The sequence below is a fragment of the Rhinoderma darwinii genome, chromosome 12, assembly GCF_050947455.1.
Source record: "Rhinoderma darwinii isolate aRhiDar2 chromosome 12, aRhiDar2.hap1, whole genome shotgun sequence".
Taxonomy (NCBI): Eukaryota; Metazoa; Chordata; class Amphibia; order Anura; family Rhinodermatidae; genus Rhinoderma; species Rhinoderma darwinii.
Window position 1 is genome coordinate 8427300 of NC_134698.1, and position 22522 is coordinate 8449821.

General features: G+C 46.0%; 1 protein-coding gene and 1 long non-coding RNA gene across 5 annotated transcripts in view; one reads left to right on the top strand and one right to left on the bottom strand.

Annotated features, from left to right (window-relative positions):
- LOC142664914 (uncharacterized) overlaps positions 1 to 22522 on the bottom strand; it is a 254020-nt gene that overhangs the window by 162130 nt on the left and 69368 nt on the right. The window lies entirely within an intron of this gene.
- SV2A (synaptic vesicle glycoprotein 2A) overlaps positions 22053 to 22522 on the top strand; it is a 117135-nt gene continuing 116665 nt past the window's right edge. Inside the window, exon 1 of the mRNA XM_075844342.1 lies at positions 22053 to 22207. The gene's annotated coding sequence lies outside the window, so the exon portion shown is untranslated. The remainder of the gene's footprint in view (positions 22208 to 22522) is intronic.

The window sequence follows — 22522 nt, forward strand, 5'->3', positions numbered from 1 at the left end:
TCACAAGTCAGGAAATATTATAAATTAGATTCTAATTTATAACATTTCCATGTGCTGGCCACTAGAGGGAGCAGTTCCCAAAATTGCAGCATGGTCAATGTGGTAAAGCAACCTCATTGCTTTATGCTGCAAATTTGGGGTAGACACACTCACTAGTGTCCTCACACAATCCCCCCTCCCTTCTCCTGGGTAGTGCCAGGAGAAGGAAGGGTTTCAATCTTCAAACCTCCTACACTGTATGCCGCCATTTTCTAAGCGACTGCACAGTGTAGGAGGATTAGATACAGTGCTAAGCAGACAGTATAACCTCTAACATACACGAACATAATACACACATCACGTACACTAACATAAATTACCTGCCGCCTCCGCTGGTCTACGCTCCTATTCCTTGCGCCTTCGCTTCGTTGAACATATGGCCAGAAGCCGCGGCCGGAAGTCGTCATCTTACTGTCCGGCTGCGGCTTCCGGTCCACATGAAAATGGCGCCGGATTTCGCTCTGCGAACGAGCTTTGTTTTGGTCTGTGTGGGAGCGGCGCATGCGCCATTCCCACAGAGACGGCGTACGCTGCAGAGAATGGAACGGCACCCGTTCGCATTCTCTATGGGGTTGTATGTGCCGTATAGCATCTCTGTATGTGTCGTTAATCGACACATACAGAGATGAAAAAAAATGGCAGCCCCCATAGAGAAGTAAAAGTAAGAACACAGTAAAAAGTAGAACATGAGAACACAAATAAAATTTGTTTATATATTAAAAGCAATAGGATAGAAAAAAAATATTTCATGACACAACCCATTAAAGGGACGGTATGAGTAAAGAATAAAGGATCTTTTTTTTTTTTATTCTTTCAAAAACAGCACCACTCACCTAGAGGCTGCATCTGGTATTGCATCTCATCTAGTGTCATAAAATCCCTATACATTTGATCAGCCACGGTATAATCTTTTATCAAAACAGACTGACTATTCAAAGTAAAAGAAGGGCTGGATGACATGGCCCAAAAATAAGTCGATTATGTTAAACGTATGGGCATAATGTGCCCTGGACATCAGGGTGTGGCAAAAAGCCACCCTGCCCCTGCCATCAGATTTATTGCAGCCAAGATGGTTTGTGGGATACAATTACTACATCCAAAGGAATTATCTACAGAGATCTCAAAACCAACGACGTCCTGCTGACCAGAGAAGGGCACATCAAGATCAGATTTCTCAATATCGCTGGTCAAACAACCGCAACAGACTAAAATGTGACAAATTTTTCCAGCAAAAATGGTCTAAAGTAAACCAACTAAGAGGTTGCATATAGTTAGACAAAAGTGTGTCACGTCTAGGAGGATGCACCGGATCGATTGTACATCATGAACCACGGTGATAAATTTGGCGCATCTTAAGCCTGACTGGTCTGGTATTGAACTGTATACATTTAGGACAGTATATAGCTGCTCTGTATTCAGAGTAGCTATATACAGAGCAGCTGTATCTTGCGCTGAGACCTCAATCCGTCAGGTCAGCGGGACTGACGGGTTCAGTGACAGCGGGTCCTGTGTGTCTCAGAGGGTTCATAACTTAAATGAGGTGCATCCTGCTAAGGATGTCACGATGCCAGAATTTGGACTTCGATACCGATACTTCGTGTAGTATTTGCGATTTTGATAACTATTCGATACTTTGGCTACAGTAATAAAAAATAAAAAAAGTTCTTCCATTTTCTGATGTGAGGTGCGATGATGAATTTAACCTCCACGTGCCTCACATTGATAGTAATTAACCCCATCATGTTTCTCAGTCAATGGGTTAATGTGTGAGGTACATGAGGGGGTTAATTACTATTAATATGAGGCACGTGGAGGTTAAATTCATCACACCTCGTGCCTCACATTAATAAGTGAAAGTTATTTTATTTTTTTACAGCGCACACATCATAAATGATGCAAAAAAATAGTTGTGCAGGTTATTACGGCCGCGCCAATACCGAATATGTGTATATTTTATGTATTGAGACTTATTTTAATGTTTATTGTAAAAAAGGTGTATGTGTGTGTATTTTTTATTTAACATTACTTTGTTTTTACTTTATTTTTAAACTTCTATGCCAGTACATTAATCTTTATCCCAGTACATTAGCCTGTGCACTGATAGGTATGTCCTAACAACTGCCTGTGTACTAAGTATGCCCTAACAGGAAATATGGTAAGACAGCCCTGGGGTCCTTCAATGGACCCTGGGTTGTCTGCCCATATATGGTATGTCCCTCAATCGGTCACAGGGCATCCCCTCTTCTCATTTTCTCCTGAATGCTGCAGTCCGCTTTAATAGCAGCATTCAGGGGTATAGCGGCGGCGATGAGAGGCTTCTCTCATCTCCGCCAGTGGGGCTGCGGCTGTGTAATACAGTTATTGCCCCGCTCCTGACAGGAAGGGCGCGCGCGGTCAGCATGAGGTGATGCGGCCGGCGCTGCACTAATGAGCGGCGGTTCAGGCCCTGGGGACAGAACATGGGGGTGTTTTGCAGTGCGCCCGCCATGTTCTGTCTTCAGTGCCGCCGCTCATTTGTGCAGCGCCGGCCACATCGCATCATCCTGACCGCGCGCACTTGTTATCAGGACTCGGGAGTGGGGCAGTGACTGTATCACACGGCCGCAGCCCCGCTCTCATACATTCATGTGTTACTATACTGAGCTGTGCGGCCACACAGCTAAGTATCGAAATACAGGAAATAACAGTATCTAACCGTTTGGGGATGCACAGTATCGAAACAGTATCGAAGTTTCGATGCATCGTGCATCCCTAGATCCTCCGTGTCGGACAAGCAGGACCCGCTGACGCTGAACCCGTCAGTCCTGCTGACTTGACAGATTCAGGTCTTAGTGCAAGATGCAGGTGCGAGTGCCGGATGTTACACCTGGGGGAATGGACTGAAGGAAACGCCTGAATTCAATGATTAGGTGTCGTCCCAATACTTTTCTCCATATAATGTACTTCTGATTGCATGAATACTCTGTAATATGAAATGTAACCATTCACGTCTGTGGAAGGAGCCAGGGAGATCCAAAAGATTGTTTTCCCGTGACATTGTACTTTGTGGAAAAATTTGGTCAACAAATTCATTGCTTATTTGTGAAAAATTTGCAAGACTTTTTTTTAATTTTTTTAATTTTAAATGTATCTGCTTGTAAAACCATAGTAATGCCACACAAAATAGTCACTCGTTAACATTCCCCATAGGTCTACTTTAGATAGGCACGGTTTTTGAACATTATTTTCTTTTTCTAGGACGTTACAAGGCTTAGAACTTTAGAAGCGATTTCCCACAGGAAACTTCAAAAGGCTATTTTTTTCAGGGACCAGTTCAGTTCTGAAATGGCTTTGAGGGCCTTATGTACTAGATAGACCCCATAAATCACCCCATTTAAAAAACTGCCCCCTCAATGTATTCAAAACAGCATTCAGAAAGTTTCTTAACCCTTTAGGCGTGTCACAGGAATTAAAGCAAAGTAGAAGTGAAATTTGCAAATTTAATTATTTTTTTTTGCCGAAATTCATTTTTTTCTGTAAAATAGAAGGTTTTACCAGAGAAACACAACTCAATATTTATTGGCCAGATTCTGCAGATTTTAGAAATATCCCACATGTGTCCCTAGTGCGGTAATGGACTGAAGCGCCGGCCTCCGAAGCAAAGGAGCACCTAGAGTATTTTAGGGACTCCTTTTTTTTTTTAGAATATATTTTAGGCACCATGTCAGGTTTGAAGAGGTCTTGTGGGGCCCAAACAGTGGAAACCCCCCAAAAGTGACACTGTTTTGGAAACTACACCCCTCAAGGAATTTATCTAGGGGTGTAGTTATCATCTTAACCCCACAGGTCTTTTGTTATATTTATTGACGTTTGTCTGTGAAAATGAACATTTTTACAAGGAATAAAGAATCAAAAGCACCCCAAAACTTGTAAAGCTACTTCTCCCGATTATAGCAATACCCCATATGTGGTAATAAACTGCTGTTTGGACCCACGGCAGAACTCAGAAGGGAAGGAGCACCATTTGGATTTTGCAGCGCAGCTTTTGCTGGATTGGTTTTCGGTGCCATGTCGCATTTGCAACAACCTGGAGGTGGAGTGGAAACCCCCCCCCCCCCAAAAGTGACCCCATTTTGAAAACTACACCCCTCAAGGAATCTTTCTAGGGGTAGAGTTAGCATTTTGACCACACAGGTTTTTTTTTGCTGAATTTATTAGAATTAGGCCGTGAAAATGAATATCAAAATTTTTTCCACAAAAACTTTTTTCATTTTCACAAAGGATAAACGAGAAAGACACACCCAACACTTGTAAATCAATTTTCTCCCGAGTACGGCAATACCCCACATGTGGTCATAAGTGATTTTTCATTAGAAATTAATTAACCCTTTCATGACTGATCCATTTTTTTTGCTTTTTCAATTTAGTTTTTCCCTTCCTGCTTTCCAAGAGCAATAACTTTTTTTTTTTTTTCCCCCGTCAGTAGAGTGGGGTGAGGGCTTATTCTTTGTGGTCGGAGTTGCAGTTTCTATTGACACCATTTAACGTACTGGGAAACTGAAAATAAAATTCCTTGCGGGCTGAAATTGGAAACCGCTGCGATTCCTCCATTGTTCTTTGGATTTCCTTTTTTCGGCTTTCACCGTGCGGTAAAAACGCCAACTTAAATTTTATCTGAGATTTAATACGATTACGGTGATACCAAATTTATACAGTTTTTTTTTTTTTATATTTCACTACTTTTACAAAGTAAAAACTATTTGTTAAAAAAACAAAATGTTTCCGAGAGCCATAAGTTTTTTTTATTTTTTGGTCCATCGAGTGGTGTGACGGTTTATTTTTTGTGGGACGAGCTGTAGTTTTTATTGGTACCTACAACTTTTTGATCACTTCTTATTAAATTTTTTTAAAAAAGCTAAGGTGACCAAAAAACAGATTTTTGGCGTTTTCATTTTTTACGGCGTTCACCGTGATAGTTCGGACTTTTACGGATGCAGCGATACCAATTTTGTACATTTTTGACATGACTTTTTTTTTTTTTACTTTTATTGTTGTCACATAATCCTGTATATAGTCCCTCAATAGCCCCTCAAACATTTTCACAATTTTCCCCAGTTCTTTTAACAGTTAACAATGAAATTGGATCACGGATTGGATAAGTGGCATTGAATAAAGCCGCTACTTCTCGATAGGATCTTATTTGGTCTTCGCCATACCCTCTCAATAAAGTGATCCTTTCCGTTTCAGTCAAATGCATTTTGTGATAGGACAGTAGAAATGTACAAAAATGAAAATTACCCTCCGAATTAGCGCTCTCTGAAATTCACAAGCGACTGCCGAAATGTGTATACATGAAATCATGTACAAATGTATCTGTTCTATAAGAGGTTTGTTATTGGGTTATTATAGTAACCAAACTAGAAATGATATAAATAATGAAGCCTGGTCTGAAATAAAAAAAAAAAAAAATTCTGTTTTGAAATTAAATGAATTATCATTATGTATTATACATTTTTCTAATATACAGGAGTGACGGCATCACACAGAGACAGGCAGCCATGTTGAATACACGGACTATGAAGTAGTTGTTGCAATAACCACCATCAGGGCCTGGTTACCGGAGGTTCGGTGCTCAGACGGGGCAGACACAGGTTTTTGTTTTTTTCTAAATGCAAGCCACTCAGTCAGAGAGGCCTGCGCAAAAGGTCCTGACACTGTCCGGGTCCTCGTCTGGGCCACCGCACGTAGGTAGAGAGGAGCCAGTGCGGAAAGAGAATAATCTATAGAGGGGCCTGCATTTATTTGTTTCTATTTTGATCGGAGGTCTGATTTAATTTTGGGGTCTGAATAGTCTGGGGCACTATTTATGGCAACACTATATATGTTGCACTATACCGGACACAATTTTATATGGAGTACTTAGGTGTACAGTATCTACATGGTACAATTTACTATGGTGCACTATCTGTATGGTGCTATTTACTGTGGGACACATTGGGGGCACAGAAGACCCATTATTAGGGGTAATATCAGGATACCACTTTTAAAGAGGGAAAAAAATGTCTGTTCGGCAATCTCTGCAGAGGCGACTCACTAAAAGAAGTTGCCATTGTGGTCTGGGCTCAATGGAGAAGATGGGGAAAGCAAAAGACTCCAATCAGAGAAGATTTCACCTGTGAGTCACTGGATTTAATTCTTTGACCGTTATTGAAGATTTTATTAATTTCTCCAGTCTGCAGTGTGGTGATACTCTACATGATGTCTATGTGGTATCTGACCACTGTATTCAGTCTCAGTATGGTGGTAATTTTGATATTTCTGTAGTGTATTTTTATTCAGCAACAGTATGGTGGATGGTGTTATCCAGTCATGGTATGGTGATATTATCCAGTCACAGTATGGTGGTGTTATCCAGTCACTGTATGGTGGTGTTATCCAGTCACGGTATGGTGGTGTTATCCAGTCGCGGTATGGTGGTGTTATCCAGTCACTGTATGGTGGTGTTATCCAGTCACTGTATGTTGGGGTTATCCAGTTACTGTATGGTGGTGTTATCCAGTCACTGTATGGTGGTGTTATCCGGTCACTGTATGGTGGTGTTATCCGGTCACGGTATGGTGGTGTTATCCGGTCACTGTATGGTGGGGTTATCCAGTCACTGTATGTTGGGGTTATCCAGTTACTGTATGGTGGTGTTATCCAGTCACTGTATGGTGGCGTTATCCAGTCACTGTATGGTGGCGTTATCCAGTCACTGTATGGTGGCGTTATCCAGTCACTGTATGGTGGCGTTATCCAGTCACTGTATGGTGGCGTTATCCAGTCACTGTATGGTGGCGTTATCCAGTCACTGTATGGTGGTGTAATCCAGTCACTGTATTGAGGCGTTATCCAATCACGGTATTGTGGCGTTATCTAGTCACTGTATGGTGGTGTTTTCCAGTCACTGTATTGAGGCGTTATCCAATCACGGTATGGTGATGTTATCCAGTCACAGTATGGTGGTGTTATCCAGTCACTGTATGGTGGTGTTATCCAGTCACTGTATGGTGGTGTTATCCAGTCACTGTATGGTGGTGTTATCCAGTCACTGTATGGTGGGGTTATTCAGTCACTGTATGGTGGTGTTATCCAGTCACTGTATGGTGGGGTTATTCAGTCACTGTATGGTGGTGTTATCCAGTCACTGTATGGTGGGGTTATTCAGTCACTGTATGGTGGTGTTATCCAGTCACTGTATGGTGGGGTTATTCAGTCACTGTATGGTGGTGTTATCCAGTCACAGTATAGTGGGGTTATCCAGTCACTGTATGGTGGGGTTATTCAGTCACTGTATGGTGGGGTTATTCAGTCACTGTATGGTGGTGTTATCCAGTCACTGTATGGTGGTATTATCCAGTCACTGTATGGTGGTGTTATCCAGTCACTGTATGGTGGGGTTATCCAGTCACTGTATGTTGGGGTTATCCAGTCACTGTATGGTGGTGTTATCCAGTCACTGTATGGTGGCGTTATCCAGTCACTGTATGGTGGCGTTATCCAGTCACTGTATGGTGGCGTTATCCAGTCACTGTATGGTGGTGTAATCCAATCACGGTATTGTGGCGTTATCTAGTCACTGTATTGTGGTGTTTTCCAGTCACTGTATTGAGGCGTTATCCAATCACGGTATGGTGATGTTATCCAGTCACTGTATGGTGGCGTTATCCATTCTCTGTATGGTGGTGTTATCCAGTCACTGTTTGGTGGTGTTATCCAGTCACTGTATGGTGGTGTTATGCAGTCACTGTATGGTGGTGTTATTAAATCAATGTATGGTGGTGTTATTCAATCACGATATGGTGGTATTATCCAGTCACGTTATGGTGGTGTTATTCAGCCACGGTATGGTGGTGTTATTCAGCCACGGTATGGTGGTGTTATTCAGCCACGGTATGGTGGTGTTATTCAGCCACGGTATGGTGGTGTTATTCAGCCACGGTATGGTGGTGTTATTCAGTCACGGTATGGTGGTGTTATTCAGTCACGGTATGGTGGTGTTATTCAGTCACGGTATGGTGGTAATATTTAGTCATTGTATTCGTTATTATTTTGGGGTAGGGCTAATCTATGTATACAGACTCCAGAATCTAGTACAGCATAGTGTGTCCTGTATTTTCCAATAAAGCACACTCTTGGGCAAGAACAATCTTGGAGAACACAGTCAACACCACTGAACACCAGGACCCTGCTTTGTGCGAGGCAGCAATGTCTTGTGTAAACGTCACTGAGCGGTATTTACATTTATTAAATTGTACCACGAGAAAAATAATTAAATAATAAATGTTACGAAATCACAATTGATGATCTTTGATAGCAGATAGTTTGATCATTCATCTTGGTCTTAGTTAAGGAGATGCGGGGGGGGGGGTACCCAGATATAGAGATTGCAGAGGGACATAAGTTAGGAATGCCCACCATAACAAACACCGGTCAGTACATTATATCTGCTCTTGGTTTAGTCTATGCGATACATTTTTGTCACTTTTTTGTTTTTTCCTTGCTAACTCGTGTCCCTGGAAAGTCTTTGTCGCCTGCGAGCCCTCAGGCAGGAGAACCAGTTTCTCCACCATGTCTTGTGATGAATTCTACCACCTGAAGTTATCATCTGCACCACCACGCAACGTATTGCCACTCGAGTATCCACCACTCCAATGAGGTGACAGCGGACGGACTACAGTGATCCTAAACACCCCGAGATCATCTACATGAATTATTCCACCTTCATTCATGTCATAAAATCATCTATCATACAACCGGCGTACACAGAGCTCGTCATTAACCTTCTAAACCCCTTAGTGACCAGCCTATTTTAGGCCCTAATGACCAAGCTATTTTTTTTTTCCGTTTTTCTATAGTCGCATTCAAAGAGCTCTAACTTTTTTATTTTTCCATCGACATAGCTGTATGAGGACTTGTTTTTTTTGTGAGATTAGTTGTACTTTTTAATGGCACCATTTTGGGGTACATATCATTTTTTTATTAACTTTTAATTAACTTTTTTTGGGGGGAATAGAAAAAAACCCCTGAAATTCCGCCATTGTCCTATGCGTTTTAAATTGACGCTGTTCAATGAGCGGCGTAAATAACACATTACCTTTATTCTATGGGTCGGTACGATTACGGCGATACCACATATGTAGAGGTTTTTTATGTTTTACGACTTTTGCACAATAAAAACACTTTTGTACTAAAATTATTTGTTTTTACATCGTCGCTTTCCAAGAGCTGTAATTTTTTTATTTTTCCATCAATGTAGTGATTTTTTGGGCTTGTTTTTTGTGGGACAAGACGTAGTTTTGATTGGTACTGTTTTGGGGTACATGGGACTTATTGATTAACTTTTAATATGACTTATTTGGGGGGGCAATGGAAAAAAATAGCAATTTCGCCATTCTTTTTGCAGTTTTTTTACGGTTTGAATTACATATTAACTTTATTGTTTGAGTCATTACATTCGCGGCGATACCATATATGTGTACTTTTATTTATTTTTTACACTTTTACTAAATAAAACCACTTTTTATGGAAAAAAAAATTGTATTTATTTTTTTACTGTCATTTTTATTCCTAATATTTATTTCACATTACTTACTTATTTTTTAGTCCCACTAGGGGACTTTACTATGTGATCTTTAGCGCTGCTATAATGCTTTGGTATACTTCGTATACCAAAGCATTATTGCCTGTCAGTGTAAATCTGACAGGCAATCTATTAGGACGTGCTTCTGGCACGTCCTACTAGGCATATGTCCAGGGCAGACCTGGGGGCTTTTATCAGGCCCCCGGCTGCCATCACACCCCATCGGAGGCCCGCAATTGCATTTGCGGGCCACCGATGGGTGACAGAGGGAGCTCCCTCCCTCTGTAAACGATTTAAATGCTGCGGTCGCTATTGACCGCAGCATTTAATGAGATAAACGGCCGCAATCGAAGTAAATGTCGATCGCGGTCGTTGTAGCAGGTGCCCAGCTGTCATCAGACAGCCGAGCCCCGGCTCCAGCCTGCACGGGACACCTGTGCAGGGCTTAGACTGGGCCGCCGTGAAAAGGCGACGGCCTAGCCTAAGGCCCCTTAGTGACCGCCGTGAAAAGGCGTATTGGTGGTCACTGAGGGGTTAATGATACCTGTAAATTAATATGATGATATTATTATTATTAGGGGTTAGCCCAACTGTGACAAATCCCCTTTAAGAGCATGTTACTGATTTTGGGCTTCGTGACTGCAGGGATGGCATAATAGGAAGGCTTCCATGAATGGAGCTGCAGATCTGAAATCCTAAATGCCCTCTCCCAATTCCTCCCTTCTCCACCTGCTTCCACATAGGATTGTGTAATAAATATTCATCGGTGCGGCTGAGGGTCTGGGAGTGTCAGACATCTGTGTCATGTCCATGGCCACGGGCTGTCCGTCTCACTCACCTCCTGACGGCCGCAGCCATGGTTCTGCGAGCGCTGGCCCCAGTCTCCTCCTCAGGAGACGCCAGTGCTCACTTCCGCTCACCTCGGCCGGGTCCCGTAGGGTGCGCGCGCACGCTCGTGCCCACTCTTAAAGGGGCAGCGCGCGCACCGGACTTTTAGGTTTAATTAACCCATGAGAACCCTGGACTATAAGAAGGGCCCAGCCCCTTCCTCCCATGCCTGGGCGTTGTGGTCATACCCTATATTTGTCTATGCAAATGGTCTCCTGGTGTCTTCCAGTCCCCAGTGTTTACCGTACCTGTATCCCGAGCTATCGTGGTCAAGCGCTGTGTTGAGGTGTAGTCGTGCTTTGCTGCATACCACGCCTGTCCAGCTACACCACGCGTGACGTCTGCCTGCTGCCTAGTCCCATTCGAGCCTGCCTTGCTACTATCCGAGCTGCCACAGGTACCCTATACGAACTATAGACTGTTACCTGCGCCCTGTTGGCCAGCTGAAATACCGCCAAGGCGGTACAGCTCAGTGAGTCCACCTACCAAACGTGACAGTACGCTCAGGCCATGGACCCCGCTGGTCGATCCAAGACCAAGATGACGTCACAAGAGATGCGGGCAGATATGTTGGACCTCCGGTCTCGACAGGACCAACTCCTCCAGGCCTTGAACATTCTCGCACGGTCGGCAGGAGGCACAAGCTGCCGTTCCTCCTAGTACACCTCCTGGCAGTGTTGATCCCCATTTTTCTTTGCCACTTCCAGACCACTATGATGGCGACGCAGGTACCGGTCGTGGATTTTTGAACCAGTGCCAGTTCCACTTCAGCCTGTATGCAAGGGCATTTTCGTCTGATGGTGCAAGGGTCGCTTTCATCATATCTCTCCTCACTGGCAAGGCTCTTGCATAGACGAGTCTCATCTGCAGCGGCTTCCTTGCTAAACCTATGGCAAGGAGACCTCCGTGGGCGAGTACGCCATCCACTTCCGCACCCTGGCGGGAGTACTGTTGTAGAACAATGAGGCCCGTGGTGGCTACATTCTGGCAGGGTCTGTCTCCTAAGATTAAGGACGAACTTGCTGCTCGAGATTTATTGTCTACCCTGGATGACGTCATCCTTCTGTTCGCCCGGATTGATATGAGGATCCAAGAACAGTTCCAAGAAGCTCGTCGGGAGTGAGGCCTTCCTAGTCCGGTCCCACTCTTGCAGCAAACTCTGCTGTCCTCAGATGCCGATCCTCCTAAGAAGTCTGTGAGGATGGACCAGTGTAAGCTATCCACCCAGGAGAAACAATGCAGACGCACTTCGAGACTCTGTCTATATTGCGGCTTTGGAGGCCATCTTGTGCGTCTGTGTCCCCAAAAGTCCCAAAGCCTAGGGTTGCTAGGAGAGACAACCTTGGGTAAAAAAGGACTTCCGTCTAAATTGTCCATACCCGTGACCATAGTGTCCGGCGAGAAGACGCATCGGGTCTCTGCGTATCTGGATTCTGAATCCGCTGCTAATTTCATTTGTAGAGACCTGGTGGATCTTCTTCAATTACCCACTACCCCTCTGGAGAGGCCGTTGACGGTTGCATCGGTAAATGGACTACATCTGCCAAATCCAGTTATAGCGGTGAGCAAGCCGCTGAGGCTCCAAGTGGAAGCTCTCCACTCTGAGCGGTTATCGTTTTTTGTCTTGTCCAAAGCCGTTAACCCCGTGCTGCTGGGCCTGCCTTGGCACCGATTACATGCCCCAGTCCTGGACTGGAACTCTGGAGAGGTTCTCCAGTGGGGCCCCGAGTGTCACAACCGTTGCCTGGGACAGATTCGTTCGGCTCAGCCTCCTCTGCCACAGTCATTGACAGGATTGCCTGGTCATTATGCTGCAAGAGGAAGGCGGAGACGCTGCACCCACACCGGGCGTATGACTGTCCTATCGAGCGGATTCCTGGTGCATCCCTTCCCCGTGGTAGGGTATATCGTCTCTCCTTACCAGAGACTCTGTCCATGTCCAACTATGTGTAATGGCAGGGGGTAGGGAGACGGACAAGTGAGCCCTAATCTACCCGCCACTCTGTCCCTGCCTACTTGCAACGACCCGCCCTAGGCGACGGGGTACAACTGGGCGGCGGTCCCTGCGCTCAGTAAGTGCACGACAAACATGACAAACATACAAAGGAACACAAGCAAGGAAAAGGGGCCGTTGCCCACGGCAACACCGTGAGCAACCAGAGTGGTGAACGAGCCGAGTCAAGCCAGGAGTGTGCGAGGTACAAAACGAAAAGCAGAAGAGTAGTCGGTAAGCCAGGGTCTGTATGGAGCAGGATCAAAAATAGCAGGAGCTGTAGCTGGGCCAGGAAACCACAAGGAAAGAATCACAAGCACCGAGGGACAGGAAGTGCAGGCTTAAATAGACCGAGGGCGGGAGCTAGCTGAGTCTGGCCAGGTTACGATAGGCTCTCCCACTCCTAAGCCTGCCAGCCTGAATGGTGGAAGCAGGAGTCAGTCTCAGGGATGTATTCTCAGGTGCTGACTGATTAGTTCTGGGAGTTAACCCCAAAGCTGTGCCTGGCAGATCCTTTACACTATGTTAAAGAGAACTTGGAGAGGGGCTTCATATGGAAATCTTCCTTCCCGGTAGGAGCTGGGTTCTTCTTCGTCAAGAAAAAGGATGGTTCTCTGCATCCCTGTATCCACTACCGGGGTCTCAACCAGATCACGGTGAAAAATAAGTATCCGTTGCCATTGATCTCAGAACGATTTGATCGTATACGTGGTGCCAAGATTTTTCCAAACTAGACCTGCGTGGGGCTTACAGCTTAATCCAGATTCGCCGAGGTGACGAATGGAAGACTGCATTTAACACCCGTGATGGACACTATGAATATCTAGTAATGCCCTTCGGCCTGTGTAATGCTCCCGCGGTCTTCCAGGAGTTCATTAATGACATCTTCCGTGACCTCCTCTATGTTTGTGTAGTAGTCGATCTTGATGACATCTTGATTTTTTCTCCAGAGACATGTCCTTCAAGTTTTGCTGCGGTTAAGGGAGAATTGTCTGTACGCTAAGTTGGAGAAATGCGTATTTGAGAAAGATGCTCTACCCTTCCTGGGCTACATAGTCTCGAATCGAGGCCTCGAGATGGATCCTGAAAAGGTAAAGTCCGTCCAGGAATGGCCACGGCCTCAAGGCTTGAGGGCCATACAGCGCTTTCTGGGATTCGCCAATTTTTACAGAAAGTTCATCCTAAACTTCTATCTCTAACCTCACCAAGAAGGGCATAAACGCAAAGGTGTGGACTCCTGAGGCAGAGTCCGCATTCAATAGCCTGAAGAGTGCCTTCACGTCAGCCTCTATCCTCTGTCATCCAGATGTTTCTCTACAGTTCTCGTGGAGGTGGACTCCTGTTCCAGAGAGGTTCCAAGGGCAAGTAAATGGTATGTGGATATTTCTCCAAGCTCTTCTCTTCCGCAGAACGCAACTACTCGATTGGGGATCGGGAGTTACTGGCCATCAAATTGGCTCTGGAGGAGTGGAGACATCTACTAGAGGGCGCAGCTCATCCTATCCTAATTTTTACGGACCACAAGATTCTCACCTATCTCCAGACGGCCCAACGGCTGAATCCTCGTCAGGCCAGGTGGTCGCTGTTCTTTACCAGGTTCCAGTCTGAGCTTCATTATCGCCCGGCCGACAAGAATGTGAGGGCCGATGCCTTGTCCAGGTCTTTCGAGACAGAAGACACCATGGAGATTCCACAGAACATCATTTTTCCGTCTTGCATTGTCTCTGTCAATCCCCTGCAAGTTGGGGATATTCCTCCAGAGGACTTTTGTGCGCCTGGCTGACAGAAGGAGAATCTTCCGCTGGGGACACTCCTCTAGACTGGCAGGTCACGCGGGTACCCGTAAGACCCGAGATCTTATTGCCTGTCATTTCTGGTGGCCCACACTGCCCAAAGACATTATGGACTTTGTTTAAGTGTGTGCAGCTAACAAGGTCGCTCACTCCAGACCTGCTAGCCTGCTCCAGCTATTGCCTGTGCCCGATGCTCCCTGGCAGCATATAGCTATGGACTTTATCACTGATCTGCCTCTCTCTGCTGGGTGCAGTACTGTCTGGGTGGTGGTGGATCGATTTTCGAACATGCTCTCTTCGTTCCTCTGACCGGTCTTCCTTCTGCTCCTCAACTGGTCAAGCTTTTCATCCAACACATCTTCCGCCTGCACGGCTTGCCGCAGCATGTTGTGTCTGATCGGGGGTTCAGTTCACCTCGAAGTTCTGCAGAGCCCTCTGCGGACTCCTAGGTATAAAGTTGGACTTTTCCTCAGCCTACCATCCTCAGTCTAATTGTCAGGTCGAGAGGATCAATCAGATCTTGGAGAACTACCTACGCCACTTCATCTCCAAGCAGCATGATGACTGGGTGCAGTTGCTCCCGTGGTCTAAATTCTCATATAATAATCACACCAGCAAGTCCACAAGGAAGAAACCGTTTCATTATTGTCTATGACCAACACCCACTAATTCCTCTCCCGGTGCTGGATACGTCTGAGGTACCAGCTACTGACGCTGCTTTTAGGGACTTTCTGCAGATCTGGCAGCAGACTCGATCCTCCATCCTGCTGGCGGTCGACCGCATAAAACGGAAGGCGGACACTAGGAGAAGAGAACCCCATCAGTTTCTCCCTAGCACGATGGTCTGGCTTTCCTCCAGGAATATTCGACTGAGGGTGCCATTATACAAATTTGCTCCCAGGTTCCTTGGACCCTTCGAGATCCTACAGCTGATCAACCCTGTCGCCTACAAGTTCGGCTGCCTCCTACCCTCAAGATTCCCAACTCCTTCCCTGTATCCCTCCTGAAACCGGTGATTCTGAACCGCTTTACCAAGACTCCTAGCCCTGCGGTTGCATCCAGCGGTCCTTCAGACACCTTCGAGGTTAAGGAGATCTTGGACACCAAGAAAGTAAGGGGAAAGACTTTTTATTTGGTGGATTGGAGCGGGTTTGGTCCTGAAGAGAGGTCCTGGGAGCCAGAGGAGAACCTCAATGCTCCTATCCTTCTGAAGAAGTTTCTCTCTCGCTCTGGTCGCAAGAAGAGGGGGCGTAAGTGGGGGGATACTGTCATGTCCAGGGCCGCGGGCCGCTAGGCTCACTCACCTCCTGACGGCCGCAGCCATGGTTCTGCGAGCGCTGGCCCCAGTCTCCTCCTCAGGAGACACCAGCGCTCACTTCCGCTCACCTCGGCCGGGTCCCGTAGGACTTTTATGTTTAATTAGCCCATGAGCACCCTGGACTATATGAAGGGCCCAGCCACTTCCTCCCATGCCTGGGCGTTGTCGTACCCTATGTTTGTCTATGCAAATGGTCTCCTAGTGTCTTCCAGTCCCCAGTGTTTCCCGTACCTGTATCCTGTATCCCGTGCTATCCTGGTCAAGTGCCGTGCTGAGCTGTAGTCGTGCTGTGCTGCATACCATGCCTGCTACACCATGCCTGACGTCTGCCTGATGCTTACACCCAGCCGAGCTGCCTTGCTACTGTCCGAGCTGCCACAGGTACCCTATACAAACTATAGACTGTTACCTGCGCCCTGTTGGCCAACTGCCATACCGCCAAGGCATGTACGGCCCAGTGGGTCCACGAACCTAACGTGACAATCTGTATGGGATCGCTATCGGTTAAGGACTTGCATAGGTTGGAGTGGGTGGCCATGACTTGCCAGTGTGCAATTTGCATCAGATTTGAAGGCTCAATTTTGCTTTTTCTATGGGTTTTCCCTTCTTAGTATACAATCCTGCTCAAGTGTTCATTAATAGGCATCTCATATGGCCAATCATAGCCACAGATTTTGAACTACTCTGGGTGGCAGACTGGGGTTCATTAGACCCTCCAGAGGAAACGATCCATCAATACACCTCCATTTTTAAGTGCATCGTAATCTTTGTTGTTATCGTCACATCACACATAGGAAAGATCATCAATAAGATCTAAAACTGTAGGTTATTTGTGACTCATCCCATAAATAAACGGACGCGAGTGGCAAGTGATTGGCCCCAAAGTCACTTCCAAATGTGGTTGTCTTCTGCTGGACCTTTGGGTTCCTGTTGTATTATGGGCAAACTATTGTGTCCGAGCCTGGGCCCATTGGAGGATCATCTAGTGGGCCAGTCTGACCATGCCTGGGCCAAGTGTAACACTGCTAAAGAGTTATTGCCAGGGTAGGAATCATAGAGGATGATACATGCCCCAACAGCTTTAGGGGGCTACCTCTAATGAGAGAACACCATCCAAATTAAAACCTTTCATTTTCATTAAATCACCTGTTGCTGACCGTGATTATGGTTGATTGGGGCCCCATATTGCTATCGGGACCCCATGGTTACATGTTATGCTCCTCGGAGTCATCATAATTTATATATCTTGAGAACATCCTCTCAGTTTCATGAGGTGTCCCTGATCTACACACAAGTTGCTATGTCCACACCATCCTGGTATTGCAGTGTGAATGGGCAGAATAAGTCATAAGGAAAGCATATTTGTAAGGTATTTATGATTCCCAGTCATGACCTGGTTTTCTTTTTATTGTGGAGCGATAGCTGAAGAGATTCCATCCATAGACGAGGCATAATAAGAGTATAAGAAGTCTCCAGTGCATTGTGAATTTCAATAAAACTCTGGTGTAAAATTGTCTTTTTCGCACCGTTCATAATTGAGGTTTTAGGTTTACAACCTCGAAAAATACAGACGTCCAGGGAATCTCTCCAGGAGGATGATTGATGCTCAGTGGAACATGATGGTCACACCGCTGGGGTATTTCGATGGACTATAACTCCCAAGGTTGTAGCACATGTTTTCAATAAAGGCAGATGTTTTCTTGGTGATCGAAACAATTCATCTGCCATGTCTGGAGAATACATTATTCCAAAATGATCAGAGTTTGGACTGTATTACGTATCAACAGTGTTTCCCAAAGTGGGTTCTTTGTATCCCCATCACACACGGCAGCCGGTTTGTACTCGTGCATTTCGGCGGTGTTCACATTGCAAACAAGGCTGCCACGTCATCAGAGAGGGTGAACCTGGGAGGGAAGATTTTTTTTTTTATATCAAGCCGTTTGGCCATGTCACTTCCTCTCTGTCCTTTGGGATATGAATTAAACTTTGAGACAAGTATAGGGTCAGAATTGATTTTGGGGTCTGAGGGTCTGGTGCAATATTCAGGCGTTTTGGGATGTGTGACCTCTACAAAGGAGTGGCCATACTGATGATGTCACCTGGCCACAGTGGCCAATTGCAGTCTGGTGAGATGACGTCATCATGGACATGCCACCTGTATAGAGAACGGGTTAGGGTTCCACAGGGTCTATACACAAGGTCTCTAGCTGGTTCGGGGTTCCCTGACCTGAAGAAGTTTGTGGACCCCTAAACTAAATTATAGCTGAGGCACTATTGCATGGTTGTCTATGTTTAGAATTTGCTGACATCAGTGGTGAAAAGTGGTATTGCATGCTACAAATATAATAAACATTATAGACAAATTTGAAGGAAGCGTCTGCCAGAAATGAATATTTATATATTATATACAATAGATCACATTACAACATTGCGAGGCATGAGCTGACAAACATTGTGCTAAATAGATGTGTGCTGGTTTTCTTCCACCTGTAACACTAAGGGTATGTTCACACGGCAGCGTCTGTAACGGCCGAAATTACGGGGCTGTTTCCAGGAGAAAACAGCCCCGTCATTTCAGCCGTAACGGCATGTGCAGGCGCTTGAACGCCGCGTCCATTACGGACGTAACTGGAGCTGGTTTTCCATGGAGTCCATGGAAAACGGCTCCATTTACGTCTGAAGAAGTGACATGACACTTCTTTGGCGCGGGAGTCTATTTACGCGCCGTCTTTTCACAGCGACGCGTAAATATATGCCTCGTGTGAACAGACAAACGTCAGCCCATTGCTTTCAATGGGCAGATGTTTGCCAACGCTTTCAAGCCGTATTTTCGGACGTAATTCCAGGCGTAAAACGCCCGAATTACGTCTGTAAATAAGCCGTGTGAACATACCCTAATAGTTAAGACTACATGAAAGTGACTGGAAGTTAAAGGGTATGTGCTCCTTTGCAACCATAGTTTTATTGCTCCAAATGAAAAAAAAAAAAGAGGCAAACTTGCAAACAGTCTTGATTAAAAATCTGTGTATACAGCTCCTAATCAGATTTATGTGCCTCCATGGTTACAGACTACAAACAAACTCTGTGTGTAGTCTGATCTTCTACCTTCTGATCGGCGCTCGTTTGCTCCTGTCACAAGGAGCTATGTATGGAGACAAGCGCTTGTTACTCCGATCGCTCCTCCCGATACATTATCATCATGTCGGCAGCGCGTCACCCTCGTTCATCTGCTGATCGCGGACTTGTTTACACAGGGCAATTATCGGCAACGGGCGTTATATGAATGCTTGTCTGCCCGATAATTGGGCCTTTACTCCACTACCTTTGCCTTCTCTTCTATAAAAACATAGGTTTGCATTGGAGCTGCATACAAAAAAACAATATTTTATTAATTAAGATTATTTGCAAAATTGCTTTACTATTTTTGAGGGTTAAAACTGAATTTTTCCCTTTTGTCTCAGTTTTTCACAGCACCAGTGGGGGACTTGTCCTTTAATAGAGCGTTGCTGTAGATCTAGTCACGGGCAGCCCATGGTGTCCAGGTAGAAGACTCAGCAGGAAATCGGATGAAATGTACAAGACAAGACCAGTACTGTGGTATAGGATAAAGGTCAGTCTACACCCGGGGTCACTCTTTATTTATATACCACAGAAGATGTGAAGACCAATGGAGACAAGCAGAGCAAGCGATGGAGACAAGCAGAGCAAGCGATGGAGACAAGCAGAGCAAGCGATGGAGACAAGCAGAGCAAGCGATGGAGACAAGCAGAGCAAGCGATGGAGACAAGCAGAGCAAGCGATGGAGACAAGCAGAGCAAGCGATGGAGACAAGCAGAGCAAGCGATGGAGACAAGCAGAGCAAGCGATGGAGACAAGCAGAGCAAGCGATGGAGACAAGCAGAGCAAGCGATGGAGACAAGCAGAGCAAGCATTCCTTTTCTATACACTACTGTAACACATTCTTGCCAACTTTTGCGAAGGGACATCAGGGAGGGTCCAAAGATAGGAACAGAAAGCACTGAGCGTCACGCAAAATATTTTCCTTATGCCCCGCCCATTTATATAAGACACTCCCCAAACGTACGCCATTTGTATCACAAATAGTACGGATGACCCACTTTAGCACACCACAAAATAAATACGGACCACACACCTGATCCCCTAAATAAAGATATAGACCACAGCCCTTTATACAGACACCAAGCCCCCACAGTATACACACAAGGTCACAAACCCCTGTATACAGACCTAGACAAAGATTCCCTGTATACCGAACCAGACCAGAATCCCCTGTATATAGACCCAGACCATAATCCCCTGTATACCGACCCCATGTATATAGACCCAGACCAGAATCCACTGTATACAGACCCCCGTATATAGAACCAGACCATAATCCCCTATACAGACCCAAACCAGAATCCCCTGTATACCGACCCCATGTATATAGACCCAGACCAGAATCCCCTGTATACAGACCCCCGTATATAGAACCAGACCATAATCCCCTATACAGACCCAAACCAGAATCCCCTGTATACAGACCCCATGTATATAGACCCAGACCAGAATCCCCTGTATACAGACCCAGACCAGAATCCCCTGTATACAGACCCCCGTATATAGAACCAGACCATAATCCCCTATACAGACCCAAACCAGAATCCCCTGTATACCGACCCCATGTATATAGACCCAGACCAGAATCCCCTGTATACAGACCCCCGTATATAGAACCAGACCATAATCCCCTATACAGACCCAAACCAGAATCCCCTGTATACCGACCCCATGTATATAGACCCAGACCAGAATCCCCTGTATACAGACCCAGACCTGAATCCCCTGTATACAGACCCCCGTATATAGAACCAGACCAGAATCCCCTGTATACAGACCCAGACCTGAATCCCCTGTATATAGACCCTCCTGTTTACAGACCCCAGACCAGACCCCCCTGTTTATAGACCCCAGTCCAGACCCCCCTGCTTGCTTATAGACCCCAAACCCCAAGCTACCCCCTTTACAGACCTCAGACCAGACCCCCCTGTTTATAGACCCCAGTCCAGACCCCCCTGCTTGCTTATAGACCTCAGACCCCAAGCTACCCCCTTTACAGACCTCAGACCAGACGTTCAGCTTCTCACCTCATCCCTTTCCCTGCACTTCCTTCCGCTGAAAGAGACGCCACAAACAACGTCCTTCGGTCACTAGGCGCCACTTTCTATATTTCTTTGTTCCAATTCCTCACCATTAAACAGATCTCTGCTTGCTATCAGTGAATAGTAAAATTCTTGTTAACGCCAATAAGCTCAAAGCCTATACAGATGTAATATTTCTTTCTCACGGCTGACAATTTGCTATAATGTAATACATCAGCAGCACAAATCTCTCTCCTGTTCTGATTTTGTTACAATGTATCAATTTCCGATGTATCGTTGCATCTGAAGAGCTGACATTCGGTACATTAGACGCAGATATTATAAAAATCTTGTCAGAAAATATGAGCGTTGCTTCTCCATATGACAACAAAAGGGGCAATGGGACAGCTGGGTTTTATGGGGGGGGGGGATCTGTGACTGGCACAATTGTGGAGGCTCCTTTGTGTGGCACAGAGTTATAATGGGGGTTTCTAGGATTGGCAGTGTTAAGGGGAACACATCTGTGGCACATTATTATGAGGATATCTGGCTGGCAGAGTTATGGTGATCATCTGTGGCTGGCGCAGTGTTTTGGTGGCATCTCGAGCTGGCCATGTTGTGGGGGTATCAGTGCCTACACACTGTTATAGGGGGTATTATGGGGGTAATTGTGGTTTATACACTAATAAGTGCATTTCTATCAGATTGTTATGGGGCATCTATGACTGGCACAATTTTATAGAGGAATCTGCGGCTCTTAGAGGGGCATCACATTCTAATGGGGGGGGCTAATGCTTTACAAAGTAACCAATTCAGCTCTGCTCATCTGGATATAATGGATGTCACTATTATGTCACCTCTCTGACTCCTTGCCCTTGCCCCCCTCCCCCAGTTTTCTTATCTCTCCTAATTGTCCTCTCTTTCCTGCCCGCACCCTCCTCCCTCTCTCTGCCACTGCTGCGCCCGCTCCCCTCCATGCAGCAGTCGGTGGGAGCTGTCAGCTGGAGCATCCTAATAATAACACACAATTTGTCAGGTTCAGCTCCTTCAGTGCATTTCAATGAGGCACATTAGTCCTGGCAGCTGCAAGGGGGAGGGGGGGGCACAGCGAGGCATGCACCTGTCTTCAGGTAGAATGGCCGCTGTATCCTCCCCTCCTCCCATGCTGACAGGAGTGGGTGTGGAGGATAAATCAGATGTCAGGCCTTGCAGCCTTGGAAGAGACTGTGAGGAAGGTTATAAATGACTCCTCTTTGCCCTCCCCCCTATTTGGCTGTGCTGAGTGGTTTCACCCGACGCTCTGTTGTAAGAGCAGCTCTCAATCTGGTACCCAGAGCCTCAGCATCCTCATCCCTCCTGCATCCTCCCATAGAGGCACTGCCCTGGCACCCACCCCCCACTACCACCTGCAACCCCTGGCATGCCGGAGATAAGGTAAAGAGAACCACGCATTTAACCCTTTGTTTAACCCCGTGCCTTTCCTAATAGTCAGCACGCTCCCTCTCAATAGTGTGGCCATTTTGTCCTGGAAATCCTTGTCCCCTATAGATCTACATGCATGTAATGTTATTACACGGGCTTCTCAGCTGGCATTGCATTGTATGTCTGTGGCATGAGCCAGGGTGCAGGAGTGGGCATCATCCTGGTGCATTAGACCCGTGCCGCTCCTGTACCCTGTACTGTGACCTTGGAATGTAAAAAAAAACAACTAATATCACCTCTACTCAACCCCACCAGCTGTGAACGCAG